This window comes from Numida meleagris, chromosome 7, assembly GCF_002078875.1.
Source record: "Numida meleagris isolate 19003 breed g44 Domestic line chromosome 7, NumMel1.0, whole genome shotgun sequence".
Classification (NCBI taxonomy): Eukaryota; Metazoa; Chordata; class Aves; order Galliformes; family Numididae; genus Numida; species Numida meleagris.
Genome location: NC_034415.1, coordinates 7,238,012 through 7,256,619, shown reverse-complemented (window position 1 = coordinate 7,256,619; position 18,608 = coordinate 7,238,012). Strand labels below are relative to the sequence as shown.

General features: G+C 51.1%; 1 long non-coding RNA gene across 1 annotated transcript; it reads right to left on the bottom strand.

Moving 5' to 3' along the window:
• LOC110402856 lies at window positions 698-18,143 on the bottom strand. Its single transcript, XR_002441345.1, has 6 exons — window positions 16,357-18,143; window positions 14,360-14,489; window positions 12,240-12,345; window positions 7,795-10,028; window positions 6,214-6,994; window positions 698-5,623 (listed from the first exon to the last, which is right to left on the bottom strand). It is a non-coding gene; the product is annotated as an uncharacterized LOC110402856 (long non-coding RNA).

The window sequence follows — 18,608 nt, the reverse complement described above, 5'->3', positions numbered from 1 at the left end:
TGGGGTAGCTGAGCTTGTCTTCATGGCAAAAGGTTCCTGTAGGAATGGGGACTGCCTGTTCTTCTTAGAATCATGGAGGTTGTGGAAGGCTGCTAAGATCATCTAGTCCAATCATCAACTCACACCCACCATGCCCACTGACCACGTCCCTCAGTGCCACATCTCCATGGTTCTTGAACACCTCCAGGGACAGTGACACCAACACCATCACATCCTTGAGCAGCCTGTGCCAGTGCCTCACCAAATCCTTCCTGTTCAACATTCCAGCACAAGAACAAGGAGTGGGATCCCACCTCCAGCTGTGCTCAGGCAGAGTCAGAGTCACTTACCCAGACTCAATCATCAAGAGACCAAGAGGGAACTTTCCACCCACACTGCACATGTGCATAAAGTAAACCTCCTCAAATTCGTGTTGAGTCATTGGGCAACCTCTGAGAATGGGCCACGGGCTTAACGTGCTTCTTGCTAATCTGTGGAGATAAGCAGAAAATGGGATGGGGAGCCCACAAACCTCAGGTGACACTTGGAGCCCACTTGGGCACAAGGCATTGGTGACCTGGGACAGCAGCACCAGGCTGCGCAGCACTATCACTTCGCAGCAGTCAGCCCAGCAGGATCAAAACTACCCTTGTTGAAACCCTTCAACCAATATTGCCCAGAGAGGTGGTGATGCCCCATCCCTGCAGACCCCCAAGGTCAGGCTGGACAGGGCTCTGAGCACCTGATGGAGCTGTAGGTGTCCCTGTTCAGTGCAGGGAGTTGGACCAGATGGCCCTTAAGGGTCCATTCCAACTCAAATGATTATACGATCCTACGAATGTGGATATCCAGGCTCCTACATCTGGGGACTTCCACAAAAAGAGAAGTTAAACTTAACCCTGGTAAGAGTTGGCTCCTTCAGTAAAGGACAACTGTGTCACCAGGACAGTCCTGCCACTGCGCTGAGCACCCCACAGCCACCAGGCACCAAGGGCAAACTGCAAACTCCAAATCTGGCCCAAAGCCTGAGGCAATCAGGAAACCCATGAAGGAAGGGGCTTTGGAAGAAAATGTCCCCCCCATGGCCACCAGGAACTGACCCAGCATCTGCTCCCCGTCTTCCCAGTGGTGGTTAATCACCCGCCCCCTGGAAGTCCCTTCTTGGGTGCAGAACAAGCCTCACACATCCCCCCTTCTCCATCTGCTAATGACTTCCCTCCATGGAGGCTTTGCCTCCCCCGTCCTGATCTAATGCTGGGAAATTAGCATTAAAATGATAGCTTGCCATTAGCAATGCCTCAGCTCCCCATCACGCTCCAGGAACAGCAAATGACAGGCTGCAACTTCCCCACCGCGACGGCTTCAAGAAGTGCTGAAGTTACCCGGGGAAGCCTGAGCTCCTCTCTCCCGCTCTCCCTTTGCCATCCTCATCGCGCTCATCCTTGCGCAGGCAATCCTACAGCAGATGGCACCTGGGCAGGAATGCAGACAAATTGGCTCCCACCTGCAGGAGCACTCAGAGCCTGCAGAGCAGACTGAGTTAGCTCGCCAAGAGCCCCGCAGTGTGGAGATCTGGGAAGAGGCTGCCATCGCTGCCTTCCTCCCTTCTTGCACGGCCTTGCCCAGCCAGATGCAGAGCAGCGGCACAGGGGACAGGTGCTGCCCCCCAGAGAGGTAATTCAGACCGAGCAGCAGTGGAGTGATGCTTTCTTCGCATCAGCACAATGCTATGGTTTGGAGGGCTTGCAGCTAGCCTGAAGCTAGAAGGTTTTCATGGGCCCCTGCTGAACATCCATCTGCTTGTAGAAAAACCAGCTCAGCTCAAGCTGCTGGTTCTCTCCTCCTGCCAAAGCAGGGGGCCACCCTCCCAGAAGCTTCTCCTCCTTGACCAGGGAGCTGTGGCAAGAGCATGGAGAGATTCATTTCATCTTCTGCCCACTCCTCTGAGCCCACCTGGCTCTATGCATGTCAGCACAGCAAGGATGGGGAAGTGGCTCATGTAGCAGGCTGCAGGAAACCCAACAAGTCGGGTGGGGGTGGGCAAACCCAGCAGGGCCAAGGCAGCTTGTCACCTCCTGTGGGCAGCTGCGTGACCCCACAGAGTTACAGTGAGGCTAAGAGAAGCAGGAGCACTTGGGTGCTGTCACATCTTACCTAGGGTCTCACCCAACTCTGCCAAAAACTTCTATTCAAAATCAGCAGGAATGTATGGTTGGACAGACACCTCCCTCTACCTCATCCTCCACTCTCACCAAGACCACTTGGTAGCAGCAAACAAAGGCAACTTCAGGCTTGGGGGAGGAATAGGTTCTGCACCAGAGGGTGGTGGGGCATGGAACAGGCTGCCCAGGGCTGTGGGCACAGCACAGAGATGCCAGCGTTTATGATGCATCTTGACAACGCTCTCTGACACAGAATCTGAGGTTTGGGTGGTCCTGTGTGGAGCCAGGAGTTGGACTCGATGATCCTTATGGATCCCTTCCAACTCAGGCTATTCCATGGTTCTATGATTCTAAGCGTTCTTGGGCTCGAGCCTACCTACTGCCTTGCACTGTACCTGGGAGACGAGATGTAAAAAGAGAGGGGAAGGGGTGGTGGGGAAGGCAGAGTGGAATGTTTCCCCTTCCCCAGCATTCCCCTCAGCAGCTGAGATGTGGGAGCGAGGCGAGGACTCATCTGATGATGGATGGCAGGGAACCCAACCTTGGCAAGGCGGAACAGGAGCAGAAGGAAGCATTGCTCCCAGAGGCGATTCTCACACCTCCGCCGGATAGAAAAAAAAACAACCAGCAGAGGCACCAGCAGCAGAGAAGGGAGCGCTCTCATCCTCCCGCACATTGGTATTCGGCTCCAGCCTGTCAGTGGGGCCCACAATCCAACCGCACGTTTGTAGACTCACTGAGCCGTGGGCCCAGCTCCACAGACTCCTGACAGATGCAGATGGCAAAGCCATTTTTCATAAGGTGAGGAAGAAAGGGAAACAAAACAAAAATGGGCTCAGGCAGCAGCTGGAAAAGATGCGAGAGGGGATCAGGGCTAATAGAGAACAAGCACCAGATTAAGTTCTTGGATCCTCAGGGCTGGCAGGATGCTGCTGTTTGAGGGTGCCAGTATGGTAAGGGATTGTTCCCCTTGATGAGCATCTCCCAACTGCCCTGATTTGTCTGGCAGTGACATGTCACCCACTGGTCACCCACTCAACCCTTAATGTTGGAGAGGCACCAGTGACACAGAGCTGCTCACTGACACAGCACAAAGCAATGCCCAGTCCCTTGGGCAACACAGATGTTGGCACTGAGAGCCTGGAGTTAGTCATGTAAGCCAGAGGGAAGGGAAAGGAAGAAGTGCCCCTATGGAGGGAAAAACGTCACCTCTCCCTGTGACATCCTGTTACAGTCATGCCAGCCGCAGCATCACCACCTCCACGTGAAATCCAAGCTGACAGTGATACTGGAAAGGAGCAGGGAGCGCAGTGTAACCTGAAATCTCCCCTGGCTCCCACTCCTGCACAGAGCATGGCCATCAGCTCCTCACCATGTTACTGAACAAGCAGATCTGCCTTCCCAGAGCTGGGGGTAACCTTTCCCTGAGGCCATCCACTCTCCTGGGCAACTTTGAGGAGGATTTCACTGTGATCTCTGTTGCACCCTCAGCATTTCCAAAGCAAGAAACACACCCAAACCAACAGCTCCCTTGTGTCCAGCACAACACTTGTGTCCATTGGCTGAAGTCATTAAAGGCTTCTCCTGGTGGCAAAACCAGGCTCGTCTGACACATCCCAGAAGTTATGCCTTCAGTCAGAGCACTGAGAGCCCAAAACACCTGAAAGAGAAGGGGAACAATGGCCAAAGCCAAGGACCCCCTCAGCAGTCCTGCAGCCCAGGGCAATGCCAGCCCCAGGAGAAGAGCACAGGGCTGGGCAGCAAGGCTTAGGGAAGGCTACTGCCTTCCCTGGAAGCAATGACATCCCACAGCATATGCCTCAAGGAAGATTCACTCCCAAGCAGCCTCGCTCCACAATAAAAGTGTCAGAGCAGATGACTTGCCTCCCTCCAACCTCATTGCCTCCAGATTTATCCTCTCTCAGGTCTCCTTCCCTCCATAAGCAATAGGCTGGCAATGGCACTCAGCCAACTGAAATGGTTGGAGGAAAAAAAAAAAAAGGGAAAACAAGCCCGATGAAGGGTTCAGGCTCAGGAGCCAAGTTTTACTTTAATTTTGTCTGCTCTCAGCTCAGAAAGGGAAGGGGGGGAGATGCCTCAGTATGGGAACTCTGTGTCCGAGCTTCTCACCCCTTCTCCAAGAGCTGTGCCTGGGCATCCCAAGAGCAAGGATGGGGCACGAGGCTCTCTGGGACCGCAGCCGTGGGGGCTGGCTTACCTTCATGCAGGGTGTGCTGGCATCAGCACAGCACCGCAGGCAACTGCAGAGCAGGAGTGGTCTTCAGGGAGCGAGAGAGATGTTAATGGTCCTTTGCAAAGAACTAAAAATACCCCGTATGGTCAGAGCTTCTATTGGCTTTCCTTCTTTTCTTTCTTTTTGCCCACAAAGGAACATGTCACGCTAATTAAAATGATTTCCCTACAACCTGCGAGACAGGAGCAGGCAAGGCATCCGTCAGACCTACACCACCCTGAAAGGCAGCCCTGTTACACTGGTAAAACACAATGCAGGAGACAGAGCCACAGTGCCTCCTGCATCCTGGGACCTTCATAGCCAGGGACATCACAGACCCACTGAACTGTAGGGGTTGGAAGGGACCTCTGGGGATCATCCACAGGCATGTGTCTCCCAACCCAGCGCCCATTAACTGAAAGCATGGAGAGAGGCAGTTTGACCCCAACAGCAAGTGCTTGTTGATAGGCAGCAAAAGAAAACAAAGCCACCCCCACCAGGCTGTAAAGGCACTGCCTTGCTGCCCCAGCTGTTTCTCACATCTGGATGCAGACAGCACTTCAAGCCCTGCAGCTGGTGCAGCCCCTCGGTTAGCATTACGCTGTCCTGTTAGCACCAGGCAGGGCAGAGGTCAGGCGGCTGAGGTGAAGGAGCACTCCATCTCTGTCAGGTCTTCCTTAGCTAATGACAGCATTTCTCCACTCTGTGCTTCGGGAGGTTCCCTCTGCCCCAGCTCCCCCCGTGATGGAAGGCCAATCTCCGCTACTCTTGGCAGAGTGGCAGCCCATGAGGAGGGTGATGCATTGTGTTTCCCCTTCAATTCAACACTTGATGGTGCTGGCAAAAGGAGGAAAAGCAGCAGATATTTTCGGGCTGTAAATGAACTCCTCCTATAAGGGGAAGTTGGAAGCCAATTCACCAGGTGGGGAAACTGAGGCACCAAAGACAACCTGCCCTACTCAGCGACCTCAAAGCTGACTCCGAGTATCAGAGAGCTCGTCAGCCTCAGCTCTCTGCTTTCTGCTGCTTCTGTCCTTCCTGGAACATCCTAATTGCCCATCACTGTGCTCTCTGCACCTTCCTGAATGGCTTTGCAGCTTTTCTCCTGCTTTTTGCCACCCTCCCCCCAAACCACCTACACTGCAGAGGACACAGAATACTGTTTGCTTTCCCTTCTCTTCCTCCAGCCCAGCACCAGTTGCGAAGTTCTTGCAGGGACCATGCTAAATGCATCTTCCAGCAGATAAACCTGGAGGAGAAGACAAAATAATGCAGGAAAGAAGAGACAAAAGAAGCTTTCCAATTACTGGCAATTAGCTCTGCTGAGTGCCCACATGCTGCATGCTGTGCCCCAGACACACTCACTCAGGCAGGTGGGCACACCATGTACCAGCACGGTTGGGATGCCGATGCACACATAAGCTGCTTCATGGAGGCATTCAGCACTGGGGCTTTTTGGAGACCAGGCAGGCCGTGAGCGTGCTTCTCCCACCCCAATCCCTGTGCATAAGCAGAAGAACTTGCTCAGAAATGGGAATTTTGTGCAATGCGCTCCCACTTGCCTCCCATGCCCAGCTACGTGCCTGGTTTGCCCTCCTAGGAGGAATGCCTGAGCTCTTGCTGAGATGCCTTTCCCTCCGCAGGAGGACAAGCACCCAGCACGCTGCACAGTGTGGGAGGCACTCAGCCAGCCACTAATGCTTCCCACTGGCTCGGAGCTATGGGAGGAATCAGCTTTTATTAGCTCTTAGGAAGAGCACATCACTCCTGCCCTCTCTGCCCTGCACCGGGCTCGTGCACAGACTCAGCTGTGCCGCAAGTGAAGCAGAACCAACTCACCTCCTGGCCAGCAGCACTAAACTCCTCCTGGGCCTTGTATGGATCTCAGAAATCTTAGCCAGGCTGGGAGCTGGGTAGAGCAATGCTCCAAAGAGTGCTGCAGGGCCCAAAAGTACCTTGGAAAAAAAGGATGCTTGGCTTTTCTGTCCCTCCTTGGCTCTACGTGGGCCCCTGGATGGCACTGGCGGTTGCTCTGTGGGATGGGACTGCTGTTTCCCGCAGAGGCCCCAGCACCCAGCTGCCAGCACAGTGAGGGATGGAGCTGCTCAGCAGAAGCCTCTCTGAAGTCGCTCAGGGGCTTGTTAGCGGGGTGATAAAGGGGATGGATGGCCTCAGAGAAACGCTCCGTCTACTGCTGCGGTATTCATTATCCTTTAGCCAGGCAATTCTTCACAGCAGCTGGGAGCTCGAGGCTGGATCGTTTGTTGTCCTCAGGGGCTGTTCCCACAGGGGCTGTGCCTCTTGTGATGGTCACCGCAGGCGATGGGAACACGAAGCGCAGCCCGCGAGCATCCCGCAGCACGGCATCTTGAGCAGGATTGGCTGTGGGCACAGCGCTTCTCCTGGATGCCCACCTTCCTGAACCCACAAGTTGGAAATCAGAGCTCCCACTGCCCCCCAGGTCTGTGCCTGAGTTCCTATGGGATGCAAACACATGCATCAGTCCGTCCCCTGCCCGCTCGGCAGCAGCTTCTGACACTGAGAACAGATTTGAGCCTGATCTGACAGAGAGGCAGAGGTCTTGGGGACAGTCAGAGTCTATAAATCTCACGGGAACAGACTGTCAAACAGAGGAGAGAGATTATTAGCACCTTGCAAACTGTAGTGCATCATCCACTATTAGACACCAGACAATCTGCGTGGGGGAGCAGGATGCTATAAATATCCCACAGGAGGAGGCGTTCCATTCAGCACAAGCAGCTTACCAGACACAAAAGAACCCTGACCCAAGCTACGTACCCATAGGAAATAAGATTTCACGGATCCCACTGCCCACATTACAAATGGGAGGCATGGCTGGCTGAAGTCAGAGATCATAATTAGGTTGTTCCAGGCTGGAAGCTGGAGTTGTTCTTGACGCTGATAAGGCCGAATGCAAGGTGTTGCACTCGGCTCACAGCAATCCTAGAAGTGTGTTCCAACCCTGGAGGTGCTCAAGGCCAGGCTGGATGGGGCCCTGGGGAGCCTGAGCTGGTGGTGGAGCGCAGCCAGCCCACAGTAGGGTTGGGGCTGGGTGGGCTTTAAGGTTCCTTCTAACCCAGGTGTTCTATGATTCTTTGGTATTAACTCCCATCATTGACACTGATCTCCAGCACAGGAAAAGTGATTGGAAAACACACTATGGGGGAAGGCAGCAACAGTCACTGGAGCCCTTGTGCAGGAGGACCAAGGCCCGTGTGCTGCTTGGGGACAGAGAGGGCAATCCATGTGCTTGTGTAGGGTCTGCACAGACCTGGACATTACTACAGTGCTACCTCAGGCCTGAGGCATCCAAGAACAATGGCAAAGTGGGAAACAGCCTTTCTGTGTGTGACTATGGCCCAGGTGGCCAGAGGCATTTTTGGGAATTCTCTTATTTACCTGGTAAAGGTCAAGTCCTGGGAGATGCTGTTGGCTTTGTGGATCACGTACTGCATGTACCTGCAGGGCTTCAGCTCTGCTAAGAGAGGAGGTGAGCACGTGCTACAGCACATCCTTTATTCCAGAAAAGCATTTCCTTCAGGGGCGCTGGAATCCCTGTTCTGCCAAACAAAAAGAATGATGGGGATTGAATCTAAGCTTGTTTCTTAAAAAAAAATAATCCAGAAATCCAGTCACTGTATCCTAATTGTTCTGATCCAACCTTTCACAGCACTGCATTGAGCTAAAGGGCCGCACCTGAAAATATGCCAAGAGCGGCATGAAATGTTAATGTTGCAATTTAAACAATATGAATATTGCAGCACCGCTCTGCTGCTCCCCATCCACTGAACAATTCTCATTCAATGGAAGTCAAGTTACATTTCAGGAAATAATGAGGTCTGCTAATTAAGTCTGGCCTAGGAAGACAGCAGTCTTAAAAGGAAAAAAAATAATTCAGATCTCCCCAAAATGTGTACATTTGCTGCTTATTACCTGCAAAGGGAAATCATTAATGCTGTGCAATGCCAGGATCACAGGTCAGCACCATTGTCTTATTGCACACATCTAGAGGAAATTATCTTTTTAATGATAATACACGGAAGTCATGACCTGCTTTGTCCCTAGGAGGCAAGAGGGAAATGCCAGGCTGACGCTTTCCATATTCTGCAGGCAGAAATCAGCCACCTGACAGCGAATGCCAAATTCAGGCTGGGCTATAGCAAGGTAGCGCGGGCTTGGAGGTGCTGAAGGCAGCAGCCCGCACTCGGCTGACATTAGATAGATCTCAGCTCACACACGGGGAGGGCATTCAGTCCGCCCCGTGCAGCTCTCCAGCCACCAGTGACAGTGACACAGTGACAGCAGATCGAGCTGGTGGGAGCCACAGTGAGACAGACCCCACGTCTGTCCTTGGGAAAGACAGACTGGACAGGGTCTTCACGTTTTAACTCTGACAAGAAGACTGCCTTCCACTCCTTTGGCTACTACCCCAAGACATTAGCATGCATTGCAAAGCCACGAGGGCACTGCCATAGCCTGGCAACCAGATGTGTCAGCTCCAGGGCTCCCCAAGGAACCACGGCATCTCTGGAGTTGGAAGGGACCCTTAAAGGCCATCTGGACCAACCCCCCTGCACCAAGCAGGGACACACACAGCTCCATCAGGTGCTCAGAGCCCTGTCCAGCCTGACCTTGGCTGTCTGCAAGGATGGGGCCATCCAATATCAAACCAATATCAAACACACGAAACTCACAGCTTTCCCACCCTTTCTTGTCTTCCACCATTTTCCCAATTTCATTCTCCATGCCAGTGGCTGGGGCTGCTATTGGATTTCCCCCCAGCTCTCCTGTGCTGTCCCCAAATCAAAGAACTGGACAGCAAGGGTCTGGCACTATGCAACTCATGGGAAAAGCAGAAGGCTGGGACGGGCCCATCACACCCGCCTGCTGCCTTTTTTCTCCGTCACAGCAGCACACAGACCCACCCATCCTCCTGCTCTGAACTCTGCCTTCAGCCCCCATCTGATCAGCACAGAGCTGACAGGTCGCTGAGCAGCTTGCTGTGTGAAGGAGCAGGCTGCAGAGGGCTGATCCACTCCTGCTGCCACAGCAACAGCCTTCCCTAACCCACCTCCTGGCTCTCCAGAAGAAAATTCATCTGATCAAGAGCCGAGCAAGGCCACTGGGGTCCTGGTTCATTCCTTGACCACTGCCAACACTCTGAACTTCAGCTTGTCTTTAACAGACAGCCTTCCTCCTAAGATCCAGGTAGAATGAGCCACACTGACTTGGATTTGCAAAAACAAAGATCCAAAGGAGGACAGGCTCAAACCATCCAAGAGGAAACACTTCATTTGAAAGAAGAGAGAAATCCAGCTGAAACCGTCCATAAAAAAAAACCAGCCTTCCAGCTCCCAGGCTGTCCCAAGATAAGGGCAGATGTGGCACTGAGGATCATGGGCACAGTGGGGATGGGTTGATGATCTCAGTGGCTTTTTCCAATCTTCATAATTCTACGACTCTACAAGGCTCAGACTCCACTTCCATCCTGAGGTGGCCTGCTTCTAGTCCCCCAGGTCCATCCCCCAGCAGCAGGGGCTCAGTGCCTATGGGGGAGCAGGGGTCCCCTCTGGCCAGCCCACCTCTCACTGCAGCGCCAGGCGTACCAGCAATGCTTCCACCAAGTGTCAGTTCTGCAATAAAGAGCAATAAACATGCCAGAGTAATTAATGTCTTAACAACTTATTACAATCCTCAGATAATTAATCACAAAAGCTAAACATGCTGTCTCACCCTCCTAATGTGTTAATGCTCTAATTATTATGCCTCAATTAAGGGGAAGTCAGGGCTCCTTGCTTAGAAGTGCACGTTTAATAAGGGTGCTCGAATGTAGGCACGTTGAAGTGGGGAGGGAGGGGGTGAGGATGGGTTAAGGAAGACGACACCGTTTTTAATGAGGTTGCATGGGTGGCTGTAGGCAAGGAATTGACAGCCCCTCTCTGGGATCTCACACATGAGTGCGCGTGGAACTGGGGGCCATCTGCGGCGGCTCTGCGCTCCGCTTCCCATCCGGCTATTTATAGGAGAGGCGGCATGTGGGGCACAGGGATGGCAGGGCTGGAGATGAGCATCACCACTGCAGATCTGGGCAGAGCTACACGGCAGAGCTGGCAGCTCGCGGAGATGGCAGCAACAGGCAGAGGTGGTCTCCTCCACCCAGCCCACTTCTTGTCCTGCTTCCAGGCATACCAGCAGTTTCCACTGCTCCTGTCCCATGTGAGTCCCCACGCCTCTCCAGTGCAGTCCTCCTTCCACGGCACACCTCTAACAAGCCACCTCTGGGATATCCTATGGAGATGCCCTCAAAAGCCAAGATAGGCTTTCACTCTTCCGGTTTCAACCACTGCCCAGATGTTTTCCACAACTCCAGAAAGGTGAGAGTCATACGTCAACAGCAGCAGGTCCCTGCTGCAAACAAGACACAGCTCTGCACCTCTATGCCCCTCACTCTTGGGGAAGGTGTTGGGCACAAAGTATGGCCCAGGCAAAGATGTCATCACCCCCTGCCCAGCCTGCACAGCAAAGGGCTCCTGCACGTACCCACCCTCCCCCCCCAAATTGGGTCTCCAAAACCAAGTGAGCTCCCCCTGAACCAGTTGGGTTGTTTGTTCCATGCAAGCTTTTTTTCAAATTTGTCAGACAAATGAAACACCAGAAGATTTTTCAGCCTAGGTTAAACTGGAAAAAGATCACATTGCATTTCCTCAAGAAATAACGCACCGTGTAGGCTTGGATGGCTCCCTCTGAGGAATAAGGGAGAAGGAATGAGAAACAAAACAAAACAAAGCAACCCGGAGGGGACATGAATTTTAAAACCCATGAACAGTTTTTCTTTCTCAAATAATCAAAATGAAAAAATATTTCACATAGTCACTTCCATCAAAATATTTTTGTCACCCTGGTTCTTTGACAATTCTCATAAAAAACAGCAGAATGCTCTCCAGCTCTGCCTGCTCTATCTTTCTGCTGTTCTTTGCAGCGACTGAGGGACTCAGGACCTCTTTGTGCCTGGTGGGTTGTATGCTGTGGACAAGGGGTGTGCTCAGAGATTAGATGGCTTCCTTAGCTCGTTTCGGACACCGTACCCAAGCTTCTCAGAGATTGCAAGAAAATGGTCAACTGCTTTCACTGAAACATGAGGATTGGAAAAGACCTCTAATTGGAGGTCCTCTAGTTGGACCCATCTAGTCCAACTGTCCACCCATCACCATTATTGCCCTCTAAACCATGTCCCTCTGTGCTACATCTCCACAGTTCTTCACCCACCTCCAAGGGATGGTGACTCCACCACCTCCCCGGGCAGCCCGTTCCAATGCCTCACCACTCTTTCTGAGAAGTTTTTCCTGATATGCAACCTATTCATACCTTTCCCTTTCACCTCTACTGTCAAACCAGTGGTCACTTGAAAGCACAGGGCATCACTTCAGTTCTGGGGGTAGAAATTCTACCTTGGTTATACCAGATTCAGCCTATTCTAAAGCATCATGTCAGCTGAATATCTTGTGCCAGCAGTTGCAGTGAATATGACAGGCTTACGTTAGCACACTGTGGGGCTGGAGAAAGCTGTCTATACAGAAGAGAGCAGAAGTACCCAGTTCCTGTGCTAGGATATAATGCTTGGGATGCTCTGGGCCCTGGTTAGGCCGTATCCACCACCAGATAATGGACAAATCATCAAACCTGAGTCTTCCTCTACCAGTACAGAGGGCCCACAGACCCAATTACACTCCACCAGCACTCTCTCATTCTCAGGGGGAAATGACACAGTGAGGGGAATGGCTCTGCTTCTTTGCATCTTTTCCAACTGAACAATGAGTATCAGCTGCTTGGAGGTAATCTCCGACCTGACAGCATGAGATGCAGTCCCATACATGCTCACGTGATGCTGTCAACCTCAGGCAGGCAGGTTCCCCGAGCCCTGGAGAAGGACCTGAATTCTGAGGGCAGACTCTGGAAGAAAGCAGGTAAACACGATATGAGTACAAGCTGTACAGACCATCAGACTAAACAGAGACATCGCTTCTCCAAAAAACAGGAAGTGCTGGACCAAGGAGCCAATGCCACCAGAACCCAGATGCCCCCAACCTCACACCCCTGGCAAGAACTTCCCGAGCTTGCCTGACTCTGCCTGCTGCCTTTAAGAAAGCACGCAGCACGACAGCTGGGAAACTCAATCTGGTCCAAATTTTGTTACAACCCTGCTGGTTTTTATCCTTGATTACCAGCATTAATTTTAACGGCTTTCCTACATTAACTTTGTCCTGAACCAGTTGGAGGAAAATTTTTGCTCACTTGCCTTCTGGAGAACAGTCTGGGTAATTTTCCCCAGTCACACAACAGCCTGCCACACGGCGTACTTTGTTGGGGGCAATAAACTTCCTAAAGCTGGAGGAAGGGAAGGTGCATATCACAGAATATGTAAATCCGTGAACCATCCAGCCATGCTTTGCTCAATTTGGGTCTTGGCTTACGCTGGTCCATCAGGTGGAAATTCCTTCCTCCTGTTCAGCATTGAAGGGAACTGTGGAGCGTGCACCTCGGAGATGTGATGCTTCCAGCTGAAACAACACCCTCCCTCAAGTCTGGGCAGCTTTGGATTAGATTCATCGCTGGCCATCTGTCTCTCATTTTCCCCTAGAATCATTAAAAGCGTCTGTAAAACAGGTCCCAAAAGAGAAAATGGTGCTAGAGGATGCCTGGAAGATGCTTCGGAGAGGCAAGGCAGAAGGGATGCCTTCTCCATACCTACTCCACCCATGCTTGAAGAGGGCAGCACCCCTCTTTGAGCTATCTCCACACACCTCTATTCACAGCAGGGAGCAGAGGTGAGGATGATGCAGTGCCTGAGCCACTTTCTCTCCCTGTTCTCACCTCCAGCCACCATCCTGGCTTCCTAAAGGCAACTTCACAGTAACATTCACATTGGGCTCTGTGGCAGAGAGAGAGATCATTCTTCCCTTTGCTTACCAGTCCCTTTCCTTCCTCCAGCTCTCAGAAAGGTGTGACAGCTCACCCATGGGATGGATGAGAAACGCTCAGCACCTTCCTCTCCTTGTCTAAAAACAGGGCCACAGCATTTGCACTGGAGAAACGGAAGGGTTCGAATTCACATCTCCAAAGTTTTCTGTCTCTGACAGCATAAGAGAAGGGACATGATTACATGAAGTCTTTGATGCATCATGTGATGCCATACTTTAGCAGTACAGATGTTCCCTCCATGCTCCAAGGGGTGATTTGGAAGACAGAGGGCTCAGAAATCCCAGCATGCCCAACCATGAGCACCTGGGCTGCTGTAGAGAGACTGTTGCCATGGAAAGATGAGAGAAGCAACAGTTAGCAGGGATGGCTGGATTATTCCCACCAATTAACGTGAAGAATTTTGACTGCTCTTCTGTGTTTTCTGCAACAGCCTAGCAACCACCTCAAAAGTGTTATTCACACATCTCCAAAGTGTTTGGTGGGGTCACATGCCTACTAAGCCACGCGAGGGGGGAGGGACAGCTCTCCAGGCAAGGCCTCATGAGCACAGGCACACCACTAGTGCGTAGCTTGACCATCAGAGACACTTTGCAACAGCTCTACTACACACTACAAAGCAAGTGACCTAGGGAGACAGAGACCACAGTATCCTAACTTCTTCCATCCCTTGAAGTAAGGTAAAAAGCAGCATTCCACGTGCACACCAGTCTAGCCGCTTCCACAAAAGGGGCACTACGATCTGACAAAGCACATCGTCATCTCATTCATTAAGTTCATGGCATTAATTGATTTCTTTCCAACCAAGACATAAAAGCCAAAGCTGCATGCAAACAGCATCCTAAAATATCCTTGTAAATCTCAGCCACCACGTTCATTAATTACAAGCCAGTGATAGTTCAGGCCATTAGTTCTGGATGGTAACTTCATTTATTCCCACGTTAATGCTCGATGTCAGTGGTTATCTCATTACCACTCTATTACTTACCTACTTAATCCATCATTACAGGCCGGGCCAGAAGGGAGGAGTAGAGTTTGCCCTGCGTTGTAGGCAGACAATGCATCAAGCAGAGAGAATCTCAAACAAAACACGTCCATAATCTGCAGCAGGGTTATATCTATTAAGAGGAATAAACACAGATGAGTGTTGTTAAAAACACAAACACGTTCCAACACAGAAAAATTGTGGATATTGAGCACTGAGGTTCCTCTTAAATCAGAAGTAAAAGCTTTCGAAAAAAACCAGAAGTGCTTATTAGCAGCTGCACAAAGATGGCCTTACCTCTGCCCTCCTCCTCTTTGGACTTTCCTCTCCCCAGGCACCAGGTCAGGTTCAAACTCTTTCTCTGCCTTCTGCATGCTGAACACTTGGATAAGGCAGGTCAGAGTCTGGGTGCAGGGAGCTGCCACTTGCTGAATGCACCAGAAAACATCCAGGCAGAGCTGCAGATACTGCCAAGCCCTGAACACTACTGAAAATACACCTAAAGCCACGTGAAGATACAACAGTTACCCTCGTTTCACACATGCTTGGCTGGAGCTGCTCTCCTTTGGTGAGCAGACACTTCCAAACAGGCGCTTTACCACGCCTACAGTGCTCCTGCTTGTCTCTCCATGCAATTCAACTTAGTCTGTGCACCAATCCAGCCCCCAAGGGTCCAATTTGGGTGTTTCAGCGCAGTGAGGCCAGCTGCTTTCTTGCTTCACTCCTTCCTGTGTCTCCCAAACAGCCTTACAGACAGCTCTTTCCCTTACAATAAGGGAGCACTCCTGCTTGACGGAAAAGACGACCCTTGAGGCTGACCAGCCTGGAAACCAATACAGGAGCTGGGGAAAAGTCTCACAGGGATGTGTCTGTAGCAATAAAGCAGGTTCTCTTAAAGCAAGCAAGTACTCCTGCTTTGCCTATATGAAGCCGATGCAATAGGGCAGGGTGAATTTGGTACTACTGCTTCTAAGTGACGTGATATGGAAGGACTACAGTCCTCTAATGAGGAAGAATCTGATGCCATAAAGTCAGAGCAGAGAGAAAAGATACAGGCCCAAAGACATCTAGAGTGAGGCACTGCTGTTTTCCTCTGTGATCAGCCCACACACACCCAGTGTGCCTGTGCTGGTCAAAGCGGGCTCTACACGGCGCTATGGTAGAACAACTGATAGAGCAAGGCTGAGGAATGCAGCAATCAGATGTAATTAAAATACTTCTGCAGCCCTGCTTCCAGCCCTCGGCAATTAAGTCCATCCCATGCCGTGGACAGAAAATAGTTAAAAAAAAAAAAAAAAACAGAAGCTGGGCCATTGACACCAGGGTACATAAATACAGGTTTTGATTAAAGAGCTTTAAATAGATTAAACAGAGTGGCCAGGGGGAGGCAAGTGCTGCTGCAGGGGAAGGCTGTCCCCAGCCAACTGCCAGAGGCTGGAAGGGCCCCATCCAATGGGAACCCCCACATCATGGGTGGGTTCTCCAGGACGCAGTAGGATACCAGCTTTGAGTGCAGCTTTCCCCATAGGCATTCATAACATCTCTTTCATGTTTCACCTCACACAGATGCTCTTGGACTGATAAGGAATGAACTCTCCCGACAGAGCAGGGCAAAGATAAAGTCTTCCCCTCGCCATCTATTTATATCAAGCCAGTAGGAACTCATTATCTTTAAGATCTCTGGCACACACAGCTGGAATCAGTCATCAGGCTGGAAAGTTATTAGGGGTGGGCAAGAGGGAGCCAGAACAAATTAACCCTGTTTTCTCAGGAAGCAAGCTGAAGATGAGAAGGAAGGGTGGTACAGCTGGGTCTGATACCTCAGACAGAGAAAACCCAGGTAGGAATAGATGATCAAGTGCAGCCCAGGAACTCAGAGCACAGCATGAAGAGACCCACTTCACCCAGAGCTGAGGCTAAATACCTGCAGTGAGCGCATAGGGGTGCTGCAGGCATGGGTGCAGGCAAAAGAACTATGCAAACTAGGGACCACTGCTTACCATTACCAGTCCTGTGGGTTTGTGGATCTGGGGAAGAGCTCTGCAGCTGCTATGACCAATCTGGTACAAAAGGCTCACATGCATGTACTAGACAAAAAAGGGCTTTCCCACTGTATATCTTCAGGTTTTGGATATGAAGATAATTGGTAAAACACTCCAGATCTGGAAGGAATTATAAATCAGAAAGTGTAAGATATTTAGCATTGCCAGCTCTCACAGCAGTGAAGCACCTGCTCCCAGAGTTAGGGCATTTGCACCACATTCATCTCATTACTATCCTACTCCAAAGGCTTCAACAAGAAGCTTGAAACATTTAATCCCCACCCCAGCCTGAAAGAAACCGACGCAAACAGCAAGAACCCCTTTCTAGCACTCACTGCTTTGCTCCGAGTTACCTGTGAGTGGCCCATACAAACCCAACACATGGAAAGCCAACACGTGGAAACCAGCTCACTGCTTTTACGCACTCTGAGACTCAGGCAGCTTTTGGTCCCAGCTCTGCACAACGTTCAGAGTCCCGGTTCACAACCACACGGTACAACAGATCTTTAGATCTGCAAATAGCTGAGAGGAAGCCGAGCTCCCTTCTGAGTCATCAGAAATCCAAACCCATGCTAACAAATGAACGGCCGAAGCAGCCGCAGTGAGCACTGCGTCTCTGCCTCCCCTGCAGCGGTTTAGTCTGCGTAGGTATAATCGTGTCTGCAACAAGAAGGCAGGTGATTTAAAAATGTGTTCACCAATGCATCTCAATTCACCATGTTTTAAGCACTGTCTCACCTCCAGCCCAAGTGAAAATACAATCACATCTCAGAAAGAGAGGAGTGCCCTTCGCTGGGATAGCGCTGCCACTTGCAGCCCCCATTTTTGCAGCTGGTAACTTGGGGCAGGTGGGTATGCAGGGAAGTGCTTTTATCCTAAGGCTGCCTGAAGCGAAGTCTCACATTTTTTAAAATAGCACAAGAAGGTCACATTTACTTGCTTAACGATATCATTTCTCAACAAGTCATCGCCCACCACCTACCAAGGCTATGTGCATGCAGGCACCTCTAAGAGGTGGAAGAGTAGCTGGTGCTCGCCTTGCTTCCTTCGTGATCGCTTCAGATGCTGACATTTGAGTATTTCCCCCCCACTGCAAACAACATGCATCCGTTGAGTGCTCCCGGGGAAGTAGCACGACCAGAGCAAATTCCCAGAAAAAGCCTTGGCAGCGTTCCCCCTGCTCTGCGGCTGCGAGCAAGGCAGAGTAACAGAGCACGACACATGGAACGGCAGAAGCTGAGCAACACACGTGTTACTGCAAGGAAAATAAACAGTTTCATGAGGGTGGGAGGCAGGGGGAAAACACTTCCTAATAAATACTTATTAAAACACAATCTTGTCCTCATCCGACCTGAGATCCAGCAAAAGAAAACTGGAAGACTGGCATAGCTGCTGGGGCACTCAGGCGATGTCACTGACCAGCCATGTATGTAATCGCCCAGGAGGTCCCCGAACAGCCCTCTCGCCTTTCCTCCAGCGCATTTAGATGCGTCAGTTTAAGTCAGCAATGTTTTTAAGGCCGCTCAGCCTCGCTCTCTGGGCTCCCAGAGCCTTCTGACACCATTCAAGCATCTTCCAGCCACCGTAGACAGACTCCAGGTCAGCCAACGCACCGTGTGCTCTGTTCTCCTTGGTCTGGGTAAAGAAGGACACTCAAATCACAAGTCCTGCAACCCTTGTTGAAGATCTTTAACAGACATCAGCAAGGAAGGTGCTTTCCATCCAAACAAGGCCACTGAACAAGGCTGCAAGCTCTATCAAGAGAAGAGACAAATGGATTTAGGGGCTTCAAAAGCCAGTTAGATGAGGACCCAAGTGCATCTGCCCTATCAGTAGCTACACTGCTATGTGACAGGAGTAGAGGCAAGACCAGATTTTATCCATTTCAGGGGAGTGGATACGAAATCTTGGGAAAGCTAGACATGCACTGAAAGGTTTGGCCTTTTATACGAGTCTGTCAAAAAAAAGGGCTTGATGCAGCCTTCCTATCGGTCACTGTGCATGGAGAGGAATCACGTGGCATAATAACAGCCCCTAAATACACTTCACGCTTCAAAAGGAACAAAGAACCAGGAAAAAGAATGCTGCGATGGAAGAGAGAGGCGAAGTTCAACCACTGTAAGAAACCCAAAGACGATGCACACTTACATTTTTGTATCTGTAAGAGTTGACTTTCTCTTCCTCAACTCTAATCGCCTCTTTGTAGTGAG